Source organism: Dendrobates tinctorius, unplaced genomic scaffold (assembly GCF_039654945.1).
Source record: "Dendrobates tinctorius isolate UK_male_01 unplaced genomic scaffold, ASM3965494v1 ptg000044l, whole genome shotgun sequence".
NCBI classification, from domain to species: Eukaryota; Metazoa; Chordata; class Amphibia; order Anura; family Dendrobatidae; genus Dendrobates; species Dendrobates tinctorius.
In genome coordinates this window covers 19,833,946-19,858,443 of record NW_027361712.1, presented here as the reverse complement: position 1 = coordinate 19,858,443, position 24,498 = coordinate 19,833,946, and positions in this window count along the sequence as shown.

Sequence of the window (24,498 nt, the reverse complement as noted above, 5' to 3'; positions counted from 1 at the left end):
ATAAAAATAAAAATAAGAACTATTCATGTACTGCTGTCTATTTGTTCATTCTATCTCCCAAAAATCAGAGCAAGGCTCAGCTCACATTTATCCTGCGCTCTCCGCTGACGTCTGGGTTTCTGTGTAAATTCCTCGAAAACGCAATTTAGACAAAACCCCAGATGGAACCACTCACTTATAAGGTAGATGGAGTCACTTTGGACTGGTCTCTGTTACGACGGTGTCCCATCTGTCATGACTCTGGACAGGATGGTTCCGTCCCCATCCTGGTCAGGTCAGGGTTAATTTTAGTTCACCATTCTTTGGTTCTGGGGCTGATATTTAATGCTTGTAGTTCCTGGGTTCAGTGTTGGTGATGCTTCCGTATACTTGGTTTGTGGTTCACCCGTAGTCATTGTGCCTCTGTGCTTGTGTACCTTGCTGTGTATGACCCGGTTTGTCCCCTGACTTTTGCCTCTGTATCCTGCTTTGTACTGCCTGTCTCTCCTGGTTATCTGACCCCTTGACTTGTCAACATTTACTCTCTGTCTAATCTCTGGTTACCTCATTCTCGTCTGGCTTCTGACCCTCGGCTTTGCTCTCTGACTACGTTATTGGTTTTGTCCTTTGTGTTCTGTGACCTTGGACAGCTCCCTGTCCTTGCATGGGGTAGCTCCGCCCTCTCTGATCACGTGACTGGCTAGCTCCTCCCCTGTGATCACGTGACTGGCTAAGCTCAGGTCCTGTGCGCACTGCGCTCCTTGGCCTTCACACACCCTTTCTATAGGCGCACATCCCCTGTTAGCGCCCCCAGGCTTAGCCCTGGTGACACTGTCCCCGTGTCATCACACCATCATTTTAGGCATCTTTTTATCACACAAGTGTGGGCAACTACAGATCTGTGCATGCTTAAAAAGTTGGATACCACCGAAGCAAATGCTACACGGACTGCAAAGTGTCTCCATCTGCCTCATTGTGGAGGGGGTTCCATTGCGGGTTTCGTCTGAATAGCATTTTTGCGGGATTTACATGGAAACCCCAACATAAGTGCTCAACGTAGAACACAAGAATGTGTTCAAGCATTGTACTGGAAGCGATCAAAAACTATTATGCACCCCAAAATGTTACCAATAAAAACCCTAATTTATCCCACACAAAACCAGCCCCCACTCAGGTCCATCATTTGTCACTGGAACAATAGGGGGCTCCCACTTTACTGGTAGAAACGCACTAAATATAAAATAACGTAAAGTGCATTCGCCGCCCGGGGTCCACAGTGCAGAAGGTGTTAACACTGCTGCTAAATAATGGCGGACATACAATATGGCGGTATAACGCACGCGGGTTGAACATCACCCGGGTGCGCTGAGCGATCACTGTTTTACTCACAGAGACGCCTAAATGATAAACAGAAAAGGCTGAGCCTGTTAACGTCACAGGTCCGAGAAGTACACGCACGGTATATGGTCACAGGAGCTGGGCCCTAGACAGAGGGTCAGCATCCGTCTAGACCTACCGTGTGTGCAGCGTCGCTACTGCGGACGCCTAGAGGAGCTGCAGACTGCAGCGCGTCGAGAGACACTGCCGCTAATCGACAATGCCTGGTTGTAGGCGCACTGTCGGACGCTAGCACTGTGGAGGATGGTAATGTGGCTTTTAGCTTGCCACTGGCAGGCGCTGACTCTAAAGCTAAGTCCCTATACACACTCATAATAACAGAGGGAGGGGATCTTAATGAGTCATTCGCAGGTACATGCATCCATCATCATTCACACAGTTAGCAACTAGAGACTATACTAGCGCATGGCCGAGTGGCCATGCAAACCTTTTATAGCCAGGACCTTCAGGAAGCTTCCAGATTCCTGAGATGGACCAATCAGATCTGGAGAAGGACCCGGACACGTGACTCCCGATCTCCAATTGGAGATCGTCTCGTGAGCATGCTCAGTGGAGCGACAGAAGGACTTCGCCTCTGGAGCGATTTGCTGCTGAGCAGCCTGCATTGCTATTGCTGACCCAAAGGTGGCAGCAACTGCCAGACCCACAGAGCAGGTCTGGGCAGAGAGTCTGGAAAGCCGGGACTGCTGAGCAAATTCCTCTGCGGTCGATAAATAATGGGAGACCGCAGAATGTGAGGCTCTGAATTCCTGATGAGCTGCTGCAGGAACCCGATGCCTAACACAGGGACTCTTCAAATCCGAAATGGCAGTCACAATCTTTCCCAGTCAAATAGCGCTGTTTCCTTTCCTAGCTCTGCCATATATGGGGTATCGTCACATTTGGGTTTGTTGCGCAACAAATTATGGAGCCTATTATCCATTGTAAAAAATACAAATTTTGGGCTAAAACAATATCTTTGTTAAAAAAAATGAAAATTTACAAAAAATGACGACCTAATGTTATGAAATTCTGTATATTACCAGTGAGTTAAAAATGCAGGATAAAATCCGTGAGGGGTGTAGTTTCAAAAATGGGGAAACTTGTGGGGGTTTTCACTGTTTAGGTGTCACGATTCATTGTTATTCGTGGCAGCTCTGGTTCTGCTGACATTTAAATGTTTTTTTTTTCTTTTGGTCCAGCATGAGTTAATGTCTGTCTCTTGATGGCTGTTCCTTTAGGTTGGTCAGCTGATGCTGGTTGGTAACCACTCCCACTTTCCTTTAAATAGTCACATGACCCATCAGCTGATCGTCCATAATAGAGCTACTGCTTTGAAGCCCAGCTAGGTGTTTGGAGCTCTACTATATGGGTGGTGTTGCTGCTGTGGGAGTACATATTCCTGGTGCCGTATTTTCTGCTGCTTTGGAGCTTAGCAGCAGAGTCTGAAGCTGAGTATTTCTACCTTTTTCTTTGTCTGTCCTGTGTTTGTCACATTCCCTGTGCCTTACCATCTGCAGTAGTCAGGCTAGCATCCTTGCCAGCCAGTGCACTAGCCAGGGTTTATTGAGGTGACAATCAGGTACTTGGCACATGAAAGCGGCGGGGGAAAGGAGCCGCAAAGGGCGTTAGGAGAGCTTAGGGATAGGAACGGATTGTTGTCAGGAGGTGTCCCATCGCTCGCTCCCTACCATTAGGGCCTTCCTCTCCCTTTTCCATCCCATCGTATTAGTATGTTGTATTGCCCGACGGACTTACCCTTGTTCAAGTGTGACATTAGACATATCAGGGGTACTCCATGACGCCCTCAAACCATTCCATCAGTGTGCGTTCCAAAACGTCATTTCCTTCCTTTCCGAGCCCTGCCGTGTGTCCAAACAGTAGTTTTTCTCCTACTCAGGAGAAATTGCACAACAAATTTTGTTGTTCATTTTCTCCTGTTACCCTTCTGAAAATAAAAAAAATTGGGGCTAAAAGTACATTTTTCTGGGTAAAATTTTATTTTTTATTTTCACATCTCTACGTTATAAATTTGTGTTAAGCACATGGGGGTTTCAAGGTGCTCACCACACATCTAGATACATTCCTTGAGGGGTCTAGTTTCAAAATGAGATAATTTGTGGAGCGGTTTCCACTGTTTAGGCACATTAGGGGCTTTCCAAACGTGACATCAATTTCAGCCATTTTTGCATTAAAAAAATCAAACGGTGCTCCTTCCCTTCGGAAACCTGCTGTGCACCCAAGCAGTGGATTTTCCCCACATGTGGAGTATCATCATACTCAGGAGAAATTGCACAACAAATTTTAGGGCCTGTTTTCTCCTGTTATACTTGTGACAAATTTGGAGCTAAAGTAAAATTTTTGTTCATTTTTTCCTTCCACATTGCATTCGTTACTTTGAAGCACTTGGAGGGTTTCATAAACATCTTGAATGTTGTTTTGAGTACTTTGAGGGGTGCAGTTTTTAGAATGGTATCACTTTGGGGTATTTTTCGTCATATAGGACCCAAGGTCACTTCAATTGTGAAGTGGTCCCTAAAAACATTGTTTTGTAAATTTTGTTGGAAAAATGAGAAATTACTGATCTATTTTTAACCCTTCTAACTTCCTAACCAAAAAAAGTTTGAAAAATTATACAGATGTAAAGTAGACATGTGGGAAATGTTATTTATTAACTATTTTGCATAACATAACTTTCTGATTTAAGGGTATAAGAATTAAGTTTTAAAATTGCTACATTTTCACCAAATTTCCGATATTTTCACAAATAAAAACAAGTCATATTGAACAAATTTCACCACTATTATGCAGTACAACATATCACGAAAAAACATTCTCAGAATCAGTGGGATCCGTTAAAGCATCCCAAAGGTATTACCACATAAATTGACACTGGTCAGATTTCACAAATTTGGCCTGCTCTTTAAGGTTAAAATTGGCCCGGTCACTAAAGGGTTAATCATAGAGCGTTTTCAGAAATGTCTTTGCGAGCATTATCACATTTTTCAGCAACTACGTATCTGCCATGGTTTCGAAGGCACTAACAATAGTTGTGTGTATAGAAGAATGGATTTCTATACATTTTAATTAATATTTTTTTTTCAAAAATACAATAAGGCTTACTTATACATGGAGTAAAATTGTCTCTAAATGTGACTGACATAATCACACAGATTTTTTGTTATGGTAAAAATGGGTGCCTTTGTTTCTTCTAGAGTGAAATGCAAAGCTTTGTACGGCTACTGTGGCAAACAATGATTGCTTTTTTCAGGCTCAAGGGCACAAACACTCAGTGTACTGTATAGTGCTGAAAAACAAGATATTTCATCGTCTCTATGATCTGCAATGGGAAAGTTAGAAGTAGATTTGTGCCTTTTTATAGCTCTATAACAAACAATGATACCTATTTTCAAGGCTATGGATATTTCTAAGCATTAATATGAAGCTTAATTGAGATTATATAGCATGCTGTACAGATATTATGGATTATTTTACTTCCACCATTGCAGTTTACACTTTGTACAGTTAACATCTTTTCAAACATGAAAGTCTGTAAGTAAATTTACCAAAAGGAAATATACATATCCAATTGACCTTAGAGGAAAAGGGTTGTCAATACAGAGGTGGTAATAAATAGAGATGAGCAAATATTTCAATGTTCGGTTCAGGATACCTTCGCCGAATTTCCAATATTCGCTGATTAACCCCCTCCTGACATCTGACGTACTATTCCGTCCAGGTGCCCTGGGCCCGTATGACCGTGGATGGGATAGTACGTAATAGCGATCAACTGCACTCACGGGGGGAGCGCAGATGATCTCGGCCGGGTGTCAGCTGACTATCACAGCTGACTGCCGGCACTATGTGCCAGGAGCGGTCACGGACCGCTCCTGGCACAACAACCCCTAGCACACTGCGGTCAAACATGATCGCAGTGTATCGGGGGCAGAGAGAAGAAACGCACAGGGAGGGGGCTCCCTGCGTGCTTCCCTGAGACCCTCGGAGCAACGCGATATGCTCGTGTTGTTCTGAGGGCCTCCTCCCTGCATGCTCCCGGATCCAAGATGGCCACGGGGGGCCTTCTGAGTCCTGCAGGGAGGTGGCTTCTCAGTGCCTGCTGAGAGCAGGCGCTGAAGAGCCTCCTGCAGTGCCTGTCAGATCGCTGATCTGACACAGTGCACTGCAAAGTGTAAGATCAGCGATCTGACTTTATATAGTAATGTCCCACACTGGGACAATATAATAAAGAAAAAAAAACTCATGTGTAAAAATAATTTTTTAAAAATTCCTAAATAAATAAATAATCAAAAAAATTCCCTAATAAATTATTTTTTTTGTAAATAAAAAAAAACAAAAGAATAAAAGTAAACATATTTAGTATCGCCGCGTCTGTAACGACCCACCCTATAAAACTGTCAAAATAGTTATCCCCTTTAGTGAACCCCTTAAAAAAAAAACAAAGCAAAAACAATGCTTTATCATCATATCGTCAAACAAAAAGTGCAATAACATGCGATCAAAAAGACGGATATAAATAAACGTGGTACCACTGAAAATGTTATCTTGACACGAAAAAAATGAGCCGCAATACAGCATCAACAGTGAAAAAATTAAAAAATTATAGCTCTCAGAATAAAAGATGTAAATGAGGTATCGCTGTCATCATACAGACCCAAAGAATAAAACTGGTTTATCAATTTTACCACATGCGGAGCGGTGTAAAGGCCGCCCCCCAAAAGAAATTCATGAATTGCTGGTTTTTCTTCATTCTGCGTCCCAAAAATCGGAATAAAAAGCGATCAAAAAATGTCATGTTCCCGAACATGGTACCAATAAAAACGTCAACTCGTCCCGCAAAAAATAAGACCTCACATGACTCTGTGGGTCAAAACATGGAAGAATTATAGCTCTCAAAATGTGGTGATGGAAAAACTATTTTTGGCAATAAAAAGCATCTTTTAGCATGTGTCAGCTGCCAAACATAAAAACCCGCTATGAATAGTAAATCAAATCCCCAAATAATAAAATTTAAAAATATGTATTTATTTCCATTTTCCCATTAGGGTTAAGGTTAGTGCTAGGGTTAGGGCTAGGGTTAGGGCTAGGGATACTTTTAGGGTTGGGATTAGGGTTAGGGGTGTGTTGGGGTTAGGGTTGGAGTTAGAATTGGGGGGTTTCCACTGTTCAGGCACATCAGGGGCTCTCCAAACGTGACATGGTGTCTGATCTCAATTCCAGACAATTCTGGGTTGAAAAAGTCAAACGGTGCTCCTTCCCTTCCAAGCTCTGCCATGCGCCCAAACAGTGGTTTACCCCCACATATGGGGTATCAGCGTACTCAGAGTAAATTGGACAACAACGTTTGGGGTCCAATTTCTCCTGTTACCCTTGGGAAAATAAAATAATTGGGGACTAAAAGATCATGAGAAAATATGATTTTTTTATTTTCACACCTGGGTGTTATAAACTTCTGTGAAGCACTTTGCGGTTCAAAGTGCTCACCACACATCTAGACAAGTTCCTTGGGGGGTCTAGTTTCCAAAATGGGGTCATTTGTGGGGGGTTTCCACTGTTTAGGCACATCAGGGGCTCTCCAAACGCGACATGACACCCGCAGAATATTCCATCAAAGTCTGCATTCCAAAACGTCACTACTTCCCTTCCGAGCCCCAACGTGTGCCCATACAGTAGTTTTCTCCCACATATGAGGTATCAGCATACTCAGGACAAATTGAACAACAACTTTTGGGGTCCAATTTCACCTGTTACCCTTGAGAAAATAAAAATAATTGGGGACTAAAAGATCATGTTTGTGGAAAAAATATGATTTTTTGTTTTCACGCCCATGGTTATAAACTTTTATAGTTTCCAAAATGGGGTCTTTTGTGGGGGTTTCCACTGTTTAGGCACATCAGGGGCTCTCCAATCACGACATGACACCCGCTGACCATTCCATCAAAGTCTGCATTCCAAAACATCACTACGTGTGGATTTGTGGATCGAGATAAAGGATTAGCCAAAGTTTAAAATATATATAAAATCGCCTTGAGGCTATGTGCACACAGAGTTTTTTGGCTCTGCGGATTTTGTAGTAAAAAACGCAGGTTTATCTGCAGTTTTGCCTGCGATTTTACACTTCATAATGGATGAGGTGTGAAACTGCAGCACTTCTGCACTAAAGAATTGACATGCTGCGGATTGTAAACCGCAGCAAAACCGCGCTGAAAAATCCGCAGCATGTGCACTGCGTTTTCCAGTTTACCATTGAAAACAATGGTACTGTACAATGCACCTAAATCTGCTGCGGACCCGCAGCTGCAGAAGCGCTGCGGATCCGCAGCAGAATCCGCACCGTGTGCACATACCCTAAGGGCACACTAGACAATGCACTATATACACAATGGTTATACATATACAACAGTCAGATATGCAGATACAGATGGTAGTACAAAAGATAAGTAAATGATACAAAAGTCAATTACTGACTTGATGTTCAGTCATTGGATGCTGGCAACCACATAGAAGGTGTGGGGCCATCTTTTATGGTTTTCTTCCAACATGCTGCAGAGCATGACCTCCCTTGACAGAACGAAAGCCCTTATCGTCGCACGTGCACATAACCCCTTGGTCAGGCACTCTCTTCCTCGACTCTCGGGATAGTCCTAGTTTCCATCCCACTTGCTCTGACTGCTGAAACTCCAAAACCTATGATGAATCATAACTTCTTCATGGAAGTTCACAGTGCGGCGGTTTTGGCACCATCAGATCTGGTCGGGCCCCGCCACACTTGGAGACCAAACACGGATTTGCTTCCTCACTTCTACTAACTGTTCTACATATCTACCTTCACCTGGGTGCTAGAATGGGTTGAGACCCCGGCGGGCGTTCGGTCCATTCCCGTGATTTAAAAAATGTAACCAGCATACAGCTAGGACGTACAATAAGTTCATATCGCCTTATGAAATTACAGCTCCCATCCTGCCGGGAAAACTCTTCCATGAGTTAATTAGCTTTACACTCTCAATAGGGTTTCATCCTGCCAGAAATAGCTTGGTTCAAGCTATCTGCTGGAGGTGTGAATTTAGCTCGACCACCCACAGAGAATGATTTCCTGTCTCAGCTTCACACTTTGTAAGAGGACTATAATCTTGAACCAAATATGATAGTTGTTTGTCAAGAAATTTTATCTCCCATATTTTTCACACCTCCCCCCTTTAGAGAGCTCTAGGTGGCAGCACTTTCCGGTGTTCCCCCACACGTCTGCAACCTACCCTTGTCAGGATAACCCGTCGATGTTACCATGGTCACAGCCCTTCTTGTTATGAATGGCAAAGTGGTACTGCTGTAGTGTAGGATCGTGTGCCGACTGGGGTGGTGGTCCCTTCCGTTTGCAAAAAGACTGGAGTCAGACACAGATGCACGTTCAATCAGGTCCTCTTTATTGGGTGTCTTCTCCGACACTGACCTTGAGAAAGACACATTATTGTGTCGATACGCGTGGGTCCTGGGTCCCATGTAACTGAGATGTGTGCTTGCGCTCAGGGCCTAACCGCCATCATGCTGGGGGAAGGAGTGATTTAATCTGTACCTCTTTAGCCATCTTTGCTGGTAACAAGCTGTGTTTGCATGGCATAATTGTATTTCTGCCATATTAGAACTGAGTGCTCATGATTTGTAGGTACACAGCATATTTTTGTATTTATTTGATTATGTTATCTTTGGCTGTGTATTTAATACTGAGAGCAATTCATGATTGAGGCTCATATGCAAACAGCATACGGATAGACTACTGCTATAGCAGGAGCTAGGCAATATTAGCCAGAAATCATTTGTATTGGTTTACAGCACACTGATTGTGGAGTTACTGTGGGGCTCTAGGTATTTGACTCTTTATTGTTTAACACCATTTTTGTCTATTGATCCATATCTGTTCCTTTCCAGACTTTTTAACTGCTTTTAAACAAGTGTTTGTTTGCTCATTGTAATAAAGAAATTTGTTAAACCTGAATATTTGGCTTGGTGGTGATCCCTGTATTTTGGTGCATACACTTTTCTCTTGTGTTTCTCCGACATCCACAGCAATACGACAGCTTCTGCAAACTGGCCTGGGTACCTGTCACCTCCTCCTGTTTGCGACGGCCCTCTAGGTTCTTTCACTGTGGCTGCAGTTAGGCCCACGGACACAGTGCTTCCCCTGGTCGAGTCCGTCCGCTGCGACACTTACTACCCATTCGGTATCCAGCCATCTCGTACCCCAGGCGTCCTCTGTCTGCAGCTGTCCTGTCAGGGCCATCCCCCTGACTGACTGACTCTCTCTGGGACTCTCCCTTCTTTTATTCCCTTTCTGTGGAATTCCCCTTCTCAGTCCCTGTAACTCCGCCCACCATGACTTTGCGTTTCCTAGCTTCAAATGCTGTTAGGTCCTTTACTCACTATCCTGTGTCTCCCTTTAGTGGCCAAAACTCAGTACTACACCGTCTCTAACTAATTCTTGCTGTTTTCTCCACATATATAAACAAGTTACAATAAAGCATTCTACTCAACACATTTTACATTTTATCTTTCCTCCATCAGACAGGTCCACATATCAGTCCACCCTCCTACATACCCCCTTCCTGTGACCATTGTCGTCCCCCACAATTGTATAACTTTCGTTTCTTAGTACTTCCCCACTTTCTTTTGTCTGTATGGCCAGTTGCCGAGCAGAGCCCAGAGCACTCTTGCTCTACACGAGGTGCTCGGCAGAGCCGGGAACAATTAAGCTCCGAGTAGCTTATGGCTACCTGCAGGCGCTTCTGCCTCTATGACAATCTCCATTCATTGGAGTAGGACCACCTGGACTCCTCGATGGGTGCTGTCCCCCACGTATTTTACACTTCTGGAACCATCATTGATTGGAGCATGACCATCTGGACTCCTCAACGAGTGCTCTCCTCCACTTTTCCCACTTTCAGAACTGTGTTTAGTTCTAGGAGCGAAATGACCGAGGCTATCAGGGGCCTACCAGGTCACCGTTTTTCCCCTCCTTCGTTTTGGGTATCTCCTACCGAGGACCTGACCTGTGGACCCCTGTCTGTTCCAATACCACAAACTGTCATATACCTTCTTTTATATTTTTTCATGGCAGGCATTTTCTACATATTCGCATCTTGGACCTTCTTGAACATTTTTAACAGTATACCATATGTTAATGGTTTTACCACTTTTTATATTTGCAACATGTAAACTATTCAGCATATACACTAAATATTTACTAAACTTTTTCAAACATTATTAAAACATCTTCAAACATTGGTGCGCCCCCTTCCTTTGCGGGGAGCACAGCATATGTCCACGCTGCCAGAGCCAGGGTTTTGCTTACCCTGAGGGGACATGGAACAGTCCCTAGGCTGAGCAACCGTGCACAGCAGTCCTGCAATCGGATGGTTCAGTGGTGCTCCGGGTCTCCCCCTGCTGACCCACTATGGCCGCAGGCCGCAGGGAACTCCGCCACCGCGGAGCCCCCAGGATGACTGCCAGTTCCAGGGTCACAAGTGTCTACCTTCCCCGTAGTAGTTCTGCTATGGGAGCGCAACAGGCACCCCACAAACAATTTTCCTCAGGTCCCGTAGACCGTCATGGGCTCTCCCGACGAGTGTTGCAGGGTTCCCTACCATGGGGGAATGCGGGACAGTCCTAGATGGTATCTACATGCACTAGAAGGGCAAGAAGGTGCCACAGAGAGTTCCGTGGTGCACATCCCGTACTGTATCTGTACGGGAGACCCGGGCCCTGGCTCGGGCCGAAGAGGACTCTGCAGCTGCAGAGCCGCCAATCCGAGGGGAAGAATCAGGGGCAGAGGCGTTCTCAGCTGCCTCCACACAGGGACCAGCATCTTCTCCGGAGGGCACGGTAGTTTCAGGGGACGCTGAGCAGGAGCGCAGGGGCCCGATGGCGTGGACCTTGGGCATCGTGTCCCCAAACAAGGACAGCGTTGAGGCCACGCAGTCTACCACCGGCTGAGGTGGAGATGCACTCACCCCATCTGATGTCATGGCTCCGCTTCGTCTGGCCCTCAGCTCCTGCAGGTCCTGCTGCATGTGTGAGGCCGGGATCTCCGAGGCATCGCCGACCTCCACCGGCTGGAAGGTCTCCATGGTCCCGTCGCTGCTTCCGGTCCTGCCGTCTGGGGTGCGCTGTGGTTCTTCATCCTGCCGTCCGGCAGGAACAGCCTCCGGGCACGAAGGCTCCGCGGGGAGCATGAGCGGTCGTTCCTCCGGCTGAAGAGCGGGTTCCGCTTCCCGCACTGTCTCCGGCGTGAACTGTGGAGAACGTGGATGCATCTCCGCTGGACGATCCAGCTCCGGGACAGCAGGCTCAGATGTCGGTGACTCCATCTTCAAGACGAGTGAGAGCTTGCTGTTTTGGTAACTGCTCCCAGCTCCGCAGGTCCGGCTATTGGGAACTCCACCTCCCGCTGTAGTCCTTTAACGTGGAAGGGTGCCCAGCTTTCCTGGAGTGGCACCCAGCTTTCCCAGCAGTGTCACTCCTGTTCCAGAGTGGGGCTCTCGTCAGCCTCTCCACCCATTTTCCAGCGTTCAGAGGGAAGGGGTGCTTGTCACTCAATGTCCAACCCTCCCCCCAGGGGCGGGCTCGACTTAGCTGCCCCTGACAGTCCAATGTGGCGCCAAACTCCTTCATCCCGACGGTCGCCATTTCTGTGGTTTCACAAAGTCTCTTTCTGGGATTTCTTGGTCAAATCCGGCAATTCCAATCACAGTCTTCAACCCGCTCAGCTCGGGTCCTTTTCTTCTATCTTCCGGCGCCGTCTCACCGCCTGTGTTGGGCAGTATTGATCCTGCCGACTACGCCACTTGTAGGATAGTATGCCGACTGGAGGGGTGGCCCTTCTGGTTGCAAAAAGACACAGATGCACGTTCAATCAGGTCCTCTTTATTGGGTGTCTTCTCCAACATCCACAGCAATATGACAGCTTCTGCAAACTGGCCTGGGTACCTGTCACCTCCTCCTTCTCCTGTTTGCGACGGCCCTCTAGGTTCTTTCACTGTGGCTGCCGTTAGGCCCACGGACACAGCTCTTCCCCTGGTCGAGTCCGTCTGCTGCGACACTTACTACCCCTTCGGTGTCCAGCTGTCTGGTAACCCATGCATCCTCCATCTGCAGCTGCCCTGTCAGGGCCACCCCCCTGACTTACTGACTCTCTCTGGGAGAGAGTCTCCCTTCTTTTATTCCCTTTCTGTGTGATTCCCCTTCTCAGTCCCTGTAACTCCGCCCACCATGACTGCGTTTCCTAGCTTCACCGTCTCTAACTAATTCTTGATGTTTTCCCTACAAGTTACAATGCAGCATTCTACACAACACATTTTATATTTTATCTTTCCTCCATCAGACAGGTCCACGTATCAGTCCACCCTCCTACAGTAGCACAAGGCTTCAGCTTAGCAACCTCCCATTCATTCCAGGTACGGTGTATAACCAGCTGAGGGGGTTGTGGTCCGTTTCCAAGGTGAATTGGCATCTGTACAAGTAGGGATGCAGACACTGCAGAGCCCACACAACTGTCAGGCAATCCTTTTCTATCATGGAGTAGCCCAACTCCCTCAGCAGGAGCTACTGGCTCAGGTACAAAACGTGGTGTTCCTAGCCCGTAGAGTCGACCTGGCTGAGCACAACACCGAGGCCAAAGTCACAGAACAACGGCCATGCAAAGTCGGCTGCTCGTAGTACTGGGAAGCTTCAGGACCCAGTAGGCCGTCTCACAGTCATTTGTGAAATCGATTGCAGGGGGCAGCTTTTTCATGGTGAGGTCCGTCAGGGGCTTTGTCAGGCTACTATAATGGGGGTGAACACCCTATAGTACTCGGCAGTGCCAGGAAGGACATCACCTTTTTCTTGCTCCTAGTGGTGGGCCAGGATGTGATGGCATCCACCTTTCCAGGCTCTGGCTTCAGATGCCCTTTGCCTACCCAATGTCCCAGGTAATGGACCTCACCCATGCCCAGCTGGCACTTTTCCAGCTTAATGGACAAAACCTGCCCTGCATATATGCCTGAGCACTTGTGCCAGATGCTCTAGATGATCCTCGCAGGTGGGACTGAAGATGGCAATGTCATCCAGATATGTGGCCACGTACACTTCAAGTCCCTTGAGCAGCGTGTTGACCATCTGCTGAAAAGATACAGGGGCATTCTTCATGCCGAATGGCATCACTGTGAATTTGTACAGTCTGAATGGTGTGATAAAGGCAGAGCGTTTCTGCACCTCGCAGGTCAGGGAAATCTGCCAATATCGCCAGCTCAGATCCATGATGGTCAGGTACTTGGCACCCGCCAACTGATCAAGCAAGTCTTTGGTGCGTGGCATGGGGTACACATCTGTGACTGTAACAACGTTAAGCCCCATGTAATCCATGCAGAACCAGATTGTTGGGTCCTTTCGGACGAGGACTATGGGCGAGGCGCAAGCACTGCTTGATGTTTGGATGACCCCCAGCTTCAGAACCTCGTCAATCTCATGCCGTTTGTGCTGTTGCACCTCCAGGGAAACCCAATTTGCTGAATACCGGACTAGGGGGTGCCACGATGGTACAACTGTCCTTGTTCCAGACCACCCGCTCAAGGTTTGAGTCTGAGGGAGACTGTATTGCCTGCTTCCTGAGAGCTTTCAGGCTGTCATCAGTTTCCAACACCTCCTGGAACCCCTGACTGGACATGGCCAGAATAGAAGAGACCGGCACTTCTTCTGTCAGTTCCCAGGGACATGTCTCTTGGCCTCCATCTGACTCGGCAGTCGGAAGGGGTCAAGCCGTCGGGCCCCTGAGGGGCCAATGGGGCCCCAGTGCTGCCACTGCACGTGACCGTATCCAACTCTGCAACAGAGGGTAGTGCCCACTTCCCCTCTGTTTCTGACCAAGTCCCCAGTCCAGACTGTCTAACCTGGCCCTCTGACATCCCAGTTTTGGAGGAACCCTGCAATGAGGCCTTACCTAGGAGACCTCCCTTTAATGGGAGAGCTCCACCCTCAATTGTATGCTCCCTCTCCGCAGCTGTCTGCCCCCTGTCTGTCCCCTCTGTGACAACCTCACAATACAACTGGTTCCAGCATGCCATATGGCCACACTCTAATGCATTATTACAGCTTTCTTGATTGATCCCCACCCCCCAAGAGGGGAGGGACACAGTACATCACCCACCCCCATATCCCCACCAGTAGGTATGTTAATCACATTGACATCCACAAGAGTGGACATTATGTTGTTGTCTGGAGGATTAGGCATTAGGGGTTCAGTGGCCACATACTAGGACACTAGCTGCCGCAAGTCTGTCCCAAGCAAAACACTCATGAGAACAAAACCCCTGTCGCACTCCCTTCCTAGCACCCCAGTCCAAACACACCTTGGTTATGAGCAGCGCCAGGTCAACTCACCCAATCCTGGAAATAGCGAGGGTTTTGCCAGGTACCAAATCCTGTGGGGATACAAGCTCAAGCCGTACAAGAGTCATCTAAGTGCCGGTGTCTAGCAGTCCCATGGCCATGGCCTCGCCTATGGTGATTGGCTAAAAGTTGTCAACGGACCACTCACAACCCCCACCCGCACATAAAACAATGGATTGTCTCTGGGACTGAGACGGGCCCTTCTGGTGCTTGGAAAACATGGCTTTGAAGTGTAACGGATGTTTGCAGAGATGACATTGTCAAAGTTCCCCTACTGACGTTGAGAGGGACACATGGACAGGTGCCCCCTTGGGCATTCGTCTTAGTACTTCTCCAGCTGGCAGATTTCTTGGCCTCTGAAGTCCTGTTGTTGGAGTACTCGTTGGCAAGTATTGCTGTTGCAGAGGCCCCCTTTGGCTTCCGGTCATGGAGTTATTGCTGGAGGTCCTCCAGGTAGTTAAAAAAAAACTGCTCAGTTGTGATGAGCTCCTTCAGCTGCTGGATGGTGGTGAACTTCAATCTCGTGGTCCATTGATCAACTGCTCTCAGTAGTGCCCGAATGTGATCTGCCCAGCTGTCTGCCAAACCCCGCTGCATACGCCGGAGCTTCTTCCGGTACGTCTCAGGGGTCAAGTTATACTGCTGGACCAGAGCCTGCTTGATATCCTCAAAGCTTGGGATAATCTCGCTGGGCAGGTACCCAAGCATTTCCTTTGCCTTATCCCTGAGCCGAGGGGTTAAGAACTGGACCCACTCGTTCTCAAGCAGATGGTATTGATGGCAAGTTCTTTCAAATGCCAGCAAGAAAGTGTCCAAGTCCCCTCCTTTCTACAGCAGGAAGAAGTCCTCCGCCTGTAGCTTTGGAACCCGGATCTCAGGGATCTCGCAATTGGCTGTAGTCTGCGGCTGGAGTTGGAGTTGAAGCATTTGTCACTGGTGTTCACGCTCACGCTGATGTTCTGCCATGAGGGTCTCATAGGTTGCCTTGTACTCAGCCTGGAGACTGACCAGGGCAGCCTGCCTGGCTGGAGGGAAAGCAGGTGGTGAGCGGCTCACTGTGGGACTGACCGCCGGCGATTGGCATCTTGAGGGGCTTTGGCTGGACTTCCCCTCTGCTTTTGCAACATCACCTTCCACCTCCTTCCAACTTTCCGCATTGGCCATATCCCTAGCTCTTTCGGTGGTGCCACCGGCTTTCCTTGCAATCTTTGGTCACTAATACAGACTTGCAACCTTATGCACCCACACACCTTGCAGTATTTGTGTAAGGGAGGGCCAGGACCATAGTCGTGACCTGTACTCTAGTGGCAGCTGCGTCCAGCCCTTCCTGTTAGGGACGGCGGAACGCACTAAATAATAAATAATAGAAAGTGTGTTCGCCGCCCGGGGTCCTCCATGCAGAAGGTGTTACACTGCTGCTAGGTAATGGCGGACATGCAATATGGCGGTATATCGCACGCGGGTTGAACGTCACCCGGTGTTCGTTGGGCGTACTCTGTTGATTCACAGAGGCGCCAAAGCAATAAACTTAAATACCGAGCCTGTTGGACTCACAGGTCTCAGCGGCATGCACGCACGGTATATGGTCACAGGACTAGGGCCCAAGACACAGGGTCAGTGTCCGTCTAGACCTACCGTGCGTGCGGCATCTCTACCGCGAACGCCAACAAGTGCTTCTGACTGCAGCGTGGCAGCTGACACAGCCGCTATACGACAATGCCCAGGAAGGGGACGCACTGTCAGACGCTAGTTCTGTGGAGATATGCATTGTGGTCTGTAGCGTGCCACTGACTGGCGCTGATTCTATGACTAAGTCCCTATCCACACACGTAATATCACAGGGAGGGGGATCTTAATGAGTCATTCGCAGGTTCATGCATCCGTCATCATTCACACAGGTAGCAACTAGAGTCTATACTAGCGCATGGCCAAGTGGCCATGCGAACCTTTTACAGCCGGGACCTTCCGAAAGCTTCTAGATCCCTGAGGTGGACCAATCAGATCACGAGAAGGACCTGGGCATGTGACTCCCGATCTCCAATGGAAGATCGTCTCGTGAGCATGCCCAGTAGAGCGACGGAGTGACTTAGCCTCTGGAGCGATTTGCTGCTGAGCAGCCTGCATTGCTATTGCTGACCCAAAGGTGGCAGCAACAGCCAGACCCACAGAGCAGGTCTGGGCAGAGCTTCTGGGACGCCGGGACTGCTGAGCAATCTCCTCTGCGGTTGATAGATAATGGGAGACCACAGAATGTGAGGCTCTGGATTCCTGTTGAGCCGCTGCAGGAACCCGATGCCTAACACTTCCCTTACATGAAACAATACTATACTAGTCGGCATACCTGCATCTCCAGATTCATCGTCACCTGGGCACTTCCCAGGGCATAACGGTCCCTCTTCTAGACGACACCCATCATCAGTCCGAGACAATATTAACACTTTCTTTACTTAGGATTTCACACATTACATCCACAGTTGGTACATCATAACATTTGCTTGCTACCTGATCTTTCCCTTGCTTGTTGTCACTTGGGTGCAGTATACGCCCAGACCGGACCGTACTAGACTGCTTCCCAATTCCTTCCAGGTCTGACCTCACTACAACAACATTTCCTTCAGCCTACTTTGCCCCAGACATGAATTCATCAATCACTACGTTTGGTGACCCCGGTGAAGCTCCGGCCCGTCTGTACCAATCTCATTGAAATGCCAACTCCTTTCATCTCCTTAGTCCAGCCAACTTCTGCCTTAAAAGGCCCTGCCGGTGAGGGGCGACCTAGACGATAGGGGTTGCACTGGGGATGTCTACTGGTACTCCGATGTTAACCCCAGTCGTGGCCCCCCACGCCCGTCACCTGAGTGGTGCATCCTGAGAGCCAACGTCCGGAGCAGACGAAGGAGGACTGGTCCAGACCCTGCGTAGTCAGAGCCGAAGTACCTGGGGCACTCTCACCATTTTTCTGTAGTACATTTTACAGACTCCGATCCCACGACTACATTCTTCCTCCGCATCATCGGCCGAACACCATGATTCCAAAAGGCGCAGCACCTCAAACCTTGGCTGAAACGTCCCCGCTTCTCCATCTCATTAGCCTTCTGCAGCCAGCTCCAATAGACATGGTTATACACAGCATATTTCTTCGGAGCTCTCCCGTTTCCAGGGGGGTCCACCTCCAGCCGCTTCTCCACTCCATTACTGTTCAGTTGTAAGGGGCGAGGTCTCCTTCTCTTCATCCACGCCCACCTGGGGCTGACCCGGCCATATTGACAGGCCCGGTTTGGCACCAACGAGTGATGACAACAACCACGAAGGACGCAGTTCTCGTTGTTTACGTTTTCTTTGTCTTTTCCCGCCATTCTTACCACCGCCATGTTGGTTACAGTGAAGGTGTTAGTTTTTCCTCTCCAGTCAGTCAAATCCGATGCAATAGTCAAGTCCGGTGTGGTCAAACAATTAGTAGTAGACAATTTCAGCGTTTCTTCATCAACTGAAACTTCTGGCTCCTTCTGCTGGTGATCTTCCAGGAGGTCAACAGTCGCACATACATTTTCATTATCTTTTCCAACTGATTCTTCACATGGCAAGGCAACCGCATCCTGCCAAACTTCATCTTTCTCAAGTTCATCACTTGCAGCATTCCCTCACTGCACGGTGTCGACATCCTGCCGACTACACCAAGTATAAGGGAGGGCCAGAACCATAGTCGTGACCTGTACTCTGGTGGCAGCTGCGTCCAGTCCTTCCCCTACATGAAATGCTATGCTCCTCGGCATACCTGCATCTCCAGATTCATCTTCACCTGGGCACTTCCCTGGCCACAATGGTCCCTCTTCAAGGCGACCCCCATCAATGGAGACACAGTCCGAGACAACTTTAACTCTTTCTTTACTTAGGATTTTGCACGTTACATCCACAGTTGGTACATCATAACATTTACTTGCTTCCTGATCTTTCCCTTGCTTGTTGTCACTTCTGTGCAGAACACACCAAGACCGGACCGCACTAGACTGCTTCCCAGTTCCTTCCAGGTCTGACCTCACTTTAATGACATTTCCTTCAGCCTATTTCACCCCAGACAAGAATTCATCAATCACTACGCTTGGTGACACCCGGTGAAGCATCCGGTCCGTCTGTACCGATCGCTTTGAAGTTCCAACTCCTTTCATCTCTTTAGTCCAGCCAACTTCTGCCCTAAAAGCGTTGGCCCAGGCGGTAAGATGCCACATCTTTCTTTTCCTGTTATGACCTACTGCTAAGACCTGCAGTGGCCGTGGGTAACATGGTCAATAACAATATAATGTTATGTGACTGCCAAGCAGTTCAGGCCTGTAGCCCATGTGGACCTTTGGGCGCCCTGGCCCCGTCTGACTAAACCACCCTTCAGCACCAACCTTAACTTTCAGCAGCCCCTCCTACAATTAACCCTCTATGAACATCCTATCAGGCCCCAATAGTATACCCCCATTTAGTGGCCCGCAACATAACTACAACTACCCAGTCTATGGGGGAACTATGTACTAAGAGTGCCCTCCTCTAGTGTCCCAAGAAGAATGCACTAACTTTCCCTGACTATACGTGTACAAAGGACACATAATATACAGTATATGCAACATTATCATACAGGAACACACAACAATATATACAGCTTTCTATATAGTGGTAACACATTCAAGTGGCAATACCATAACAATGAGCGGTAATACATAATTATAAATGTAGCAGTACCGCAGGCAGTAATCATAAAACATGTCTGTAAACATTAACAACTGGAAGACAATCAGAGGGAAGGGAGGCATGGGATACATCATATCTTACCCCCTTACATCGCCGCAATGATGACGCATCATCAGCCCAGCTAATCTATTGGGGATCCCAGAAGGTAAAAGAATTGCAGAGCTACCACAGTTCACAGTCCACTGACAAGGCCAATAGTCCTATAGGCATATCAATAAATTATATTCTCTTCTGTTTGACTAAAGAGCTTCATTGTCTTTTGTATAGGAACTGATGACAGTGACCTCTGTACAATGCTGGGCAATATGTTGGCTCAATATAAGCAATAGGTAATAAGATAAACCAAAGACACCAAAATAATATAAGCTTTTACCTATGCTTGTGCTTTTTTCTGACCCATGAAGTAAATGAATACTACCTAAATGTATTAAAAGTTTTCAGTTCTTGAGATATTAACAAAATGTATTTATTATATAAATTTTCTGAAGAAGTCGTCCCCACCAAGTGCTCTTTGTGAAAATACCAGATACAATTCTCTAAACACATTAGACAGCACTTTTGATACAGGATCACAATAGTTAACACAACGGGCATTGTGTTGAGCTGCATCTTTAAATAACTTTCTGAAACAAAAGGTTGCGAAGACGGAATATTGCAATGAGGAGTGAATTCTCTGTGGAGACAGCTCAAGGCCACCTCAAATCCTGAAATAGCCCCTCACTCTCACTCTGTCCATTGTCCTGGCCTCAGGAATGTGAACAAGTGGATCCTAAATCCAGCTCTTGCAAAGGGCAGTGGGGTCAAGGAGTAGAGAGGGGAGGGTAAGGGTGTGAATTTTTAAGAGGTACCAGCCTGTCCTTACATGGCAAACCTTCTTTTTTTGTGTCACTGTCAGCTCCACACAATCTGCCCTGTGTCATTCAGGAGTTGTGTTACACAGACGCACACATTTACGCACATACCCCACCCCAAATGCAGAAACAATGGTCCATAGGTGAATGGAGCTGGGCTGGACAATAGATTTAGGGAAGGGGGGCATCCCACAATAGAATTAGAACAAAAACATATTCCAAATAAGGTAGGAAGATGAGTATATAAGAGAACAACGAGGACACATGTGGCATTGTCACCAAGGCAGAGTGAGCGGCCAGTCTGGGGTAAGTCCATTGGGCATACACATAAAGCAGGTCCGTGCACAGCTCTCCTAATCCAGTCACTACAAACCTATCTTGTATATCAGCAAAAATGACTGAGCGTTTAGCATGAAATGATTTCCATAACTAATAAGTCAGTCTGCAGTGCCCTCGTAAGTAACTGCCATGAATGCAGGTTCGGCCGGGTTCACATGAGCATATTTTACTGTACATATACAGCAATGCCCTGACAGACCACAGGACTCATATGAGGCTGTAAATGTCCGGGAGACCCGCAGTCAGTCTGAGCACTGCAGTCCGTACATCCGTGTGACCCCGATCTAAATGATATATCAGATACAAGAAGAGAGAATAATGGATTCAGTATAGTCAACAGTGGATAATGGTAACACACACCTCTTGGTGCCAAATCATTGTAATTTATTGTGTATCGTGTTACATCTCCCCACATGCCAGTGGCTTAAAAACTGAGCAATGTCCCGGTGGCTCAGTGGTTAGCAGTGCTCGGGTCCTGGGTTCAAATCCCACCAAGGACAACATCTGCAAGGAGTTTGTATGTTCTCCCCGTGTCTGCGTGTGTTTCCTCCGGGTTGTCCAGTTTCCTCCCACATTCCAAAGACATATCGATAGGGCAGTTAGATTGTGAGCCCCGTAGGAGACAGTGCCAATAATGTCTGAAAAGCGCTGTGGAATTAATGGCACTATATAAATAAGTATAATAAATAAAACATCCCAGATCTTGCAAAAGATGTGCCCATGCACAAGACACTTTATTATATTCATCAAACAAGTTGCATTCAGGGTTGCCAGCTTGACTTTTTATTTTTTTCTGTACAACTTATCAAAAATTCACAGACAGACAATATTTTTATGGACATATTGGAAAACTATAATAAATCTTTTTTATTATAAGTGATCCATGTCTACAGCCCATAATTCTGATATGAATACATTAGCTGCATTCACTGTAAAATGATAATTACACTCAAAATAAACTGTATACAGTACGTTTCTTCAGCCTCAAAAACATCATGGGCACCTTAAATTATTTTTTTTACAGACAGTGCCCTATTTTATGATCCTGGAATATCTGGATGGTTGGCAACCCTGGTTCTGTTTTGCTCAGTAAAGAATTTTAAAGCAAAATGAACAGGTTAAACTGCAATATGTGCTGCTGAACTATTAGCTTGAAGTACATGAATACTACTCAATGATAGAATTACCAGATTAATTATTTCCATGCGCCTTTTTCATGTCAAGGGGTTGTTCACTGCACTTTCTGAACTAACAGAGGGAATCCCTTACTTTGTGATAACATGCCCACATTATGATGCACAGAATGTCTGTCTTTCAAATGTTTTCTGCTTCTCTGTATCATATCTTAGAGGGTTTGTCCAGAAAGAATATGGATTCTTTCTTACAAAAACAGCAACTTGTGCATGGGTTATGTCTGGTATTGAAGCTCAGCTCCTTTGAAGAGAATGGGAATGAGCTGCAATACCATCTACATACCATTTATATCCCTATTTTTAGCATGACATATTGTGGTTGTGTCTAAAATCATGCAACCGTACGTTCCGGTAATGTTTTGGGATTGACTGTTTGTAAAAATATTGAATAAAGGCATTAAATGTGTATCTTGGAGAGTCCAACCATTGGAGAGATGTGATGCTGTTTTAGTAACAAGGCAATTTCTAGTCCTGAACAATCACTAAAAGGCTGTTGGGGGTCTCGGTTTGTCTTCATTTGACAATGGAACTTAAGTATATCAAAAATGCCTGATTGCTTTATAATAACTGGACCAGAACTGAACTGTACTTTGCCATCTCTATGTTTCTCTTGCATAGGAAAGCCATTTTGTATGACAGTATAAAAACATAAGAGTGCCACGGATATACAGCTTTGGCAAAAATTAAGAGACCACCACATCAAAACCCTATCATGGGTAGCCTAATTCTCCAGAACTGAACTCCACTGAAAACCTCTGGAATGTAATCAAGAGGATGATGAATAGTCACAAGCCATCAAACAAAGAACTGCTTAAATTTTTGCACCAGAAGCAGTGTGAAAGACTGGTGGAAAGCATAACAAGACGCATAAAAGCTGTGATTAAAAATCATGGTTATTCCACAAAAAAATTGATTTCAGAACTCTTCCTGAGTTAAAACATTAGTATTGTTGTTTCTAAAAGATTATAAACTTGTTTTATTTGCAATATTTGAGGTCTGAAAACTGTTTTTGTTTTCTTTTATTTTGACCATTTCTGCTTTTCAGAAATAAAAATTAAAATTATTGCTTGGGAATTCGGAGACATGTTGTCAGAAGTTTGTAGACTAAAAGAACAATTTACATTTTACTCAAAAATATACCTATAAAGAGAAAAATCAGACAAACTGAACATTTGGAAGTGGTCTCTTAATTTTTGCCAGAGCTGTAAGTAATAATAATAATGATTACTTGTAGTATATGGGGTGTATGCAATGAGGGAAGCTTTTGTGATAATGTAGGGTAACTATCATTATTGTTATATGATAATATAACCAGTACCATGTTATGTATATGATAAATTTCCAATGTGATGGGTCATTATTCATACATTCTCACTCGTAAGCACAGTTGTAAGACCAGACTAGGGATCATGTCCTATTACAGCGTAGTGTAACATAAATGTACTGTGTTCATCCTCATCCCTTGCACCTCATTTATCACTTAAGTCCTTGGACTCTCATCTATAAATAGCTACAGTTCTGGCAAAAATTAAGAGACCTCTTTCAAATGTTTAGTTTGTCTGATTTTTCTCTTTATAGGTATATTTTTGAGTAAAATGTAAATTGTTCTTTTAGTCTATAAACTTCTGACAACATGTCTCCAAATTTCCAAGCAATACATTTTTTGTATTTTTTTTTCTGACATAGAAAAATGGTCAAAATAAAAAAAACAGTGCTTTCAGACCTCAAATAATGCAAGGAAAACAATTTCATAATCCTTTAGAAATAACAATACTGATGTTTTAACTCAGGAAGAGTTCTGAAATCAATATTTTGTGGAATAACCATGATTTTTAAAAACAGCTTTCATGTGTCTTGGCATGCTTTCCACCAGTCTTTCACACTGCTTCTGGTGCAAAAGTTCTTTTTTGTGTGATGGCTTGTGGCTATCCATCATCCTCTTGATTACATTCCAGAGGTTTTCAATGGGGTTCAGGTCTGGAGAATAGGCTGCCCACGACAGGGTTTTGATGTAGTAGTCTCTTAATTTTTGCCAGAGCTGTATGTGCCCTTCCTCACTTTAACTTATGGACCCTTATCACTCTTTCGTTGAAAATGTTAACTTCTCAGTTCCAGATCCATCCTCATGAGCTGCCCCTAACATGCCTCAGTTTTCACATCTAATCCTTCCTTTCTGTTTTACAGAACTTGTCTTCTCTCTGGTCCTTTTATTAAGAACAAGGTGAGAGAAAGTGACAATAAAACTATGTTTATTACCTGGGTTCTCCTTTTCCTTCTTGACATAGAAGAAAGCAAAAATGTTTGTGATTAATGGAATCTTAATTACTATCTACATCACTGGTCTCCAACTGGTGCCTAGCTCTCGAGATACTCCAACTACCAGCAAGCCCTGACAGTGCCTACTTGGGCATGCTGTGAGGTGCCAGATCAGGAGAGGCACAGGTTTTAGACCACTGGTATACATCATTTGTACGTTACAATCCAAATTCAGAGAGTTATATCAAGTATATTATTAAGGACATGACATTTGCAAAAGACATAAATATTCATGAATGACTTAAATGTAATTTATACCATGCATGTATCCACCT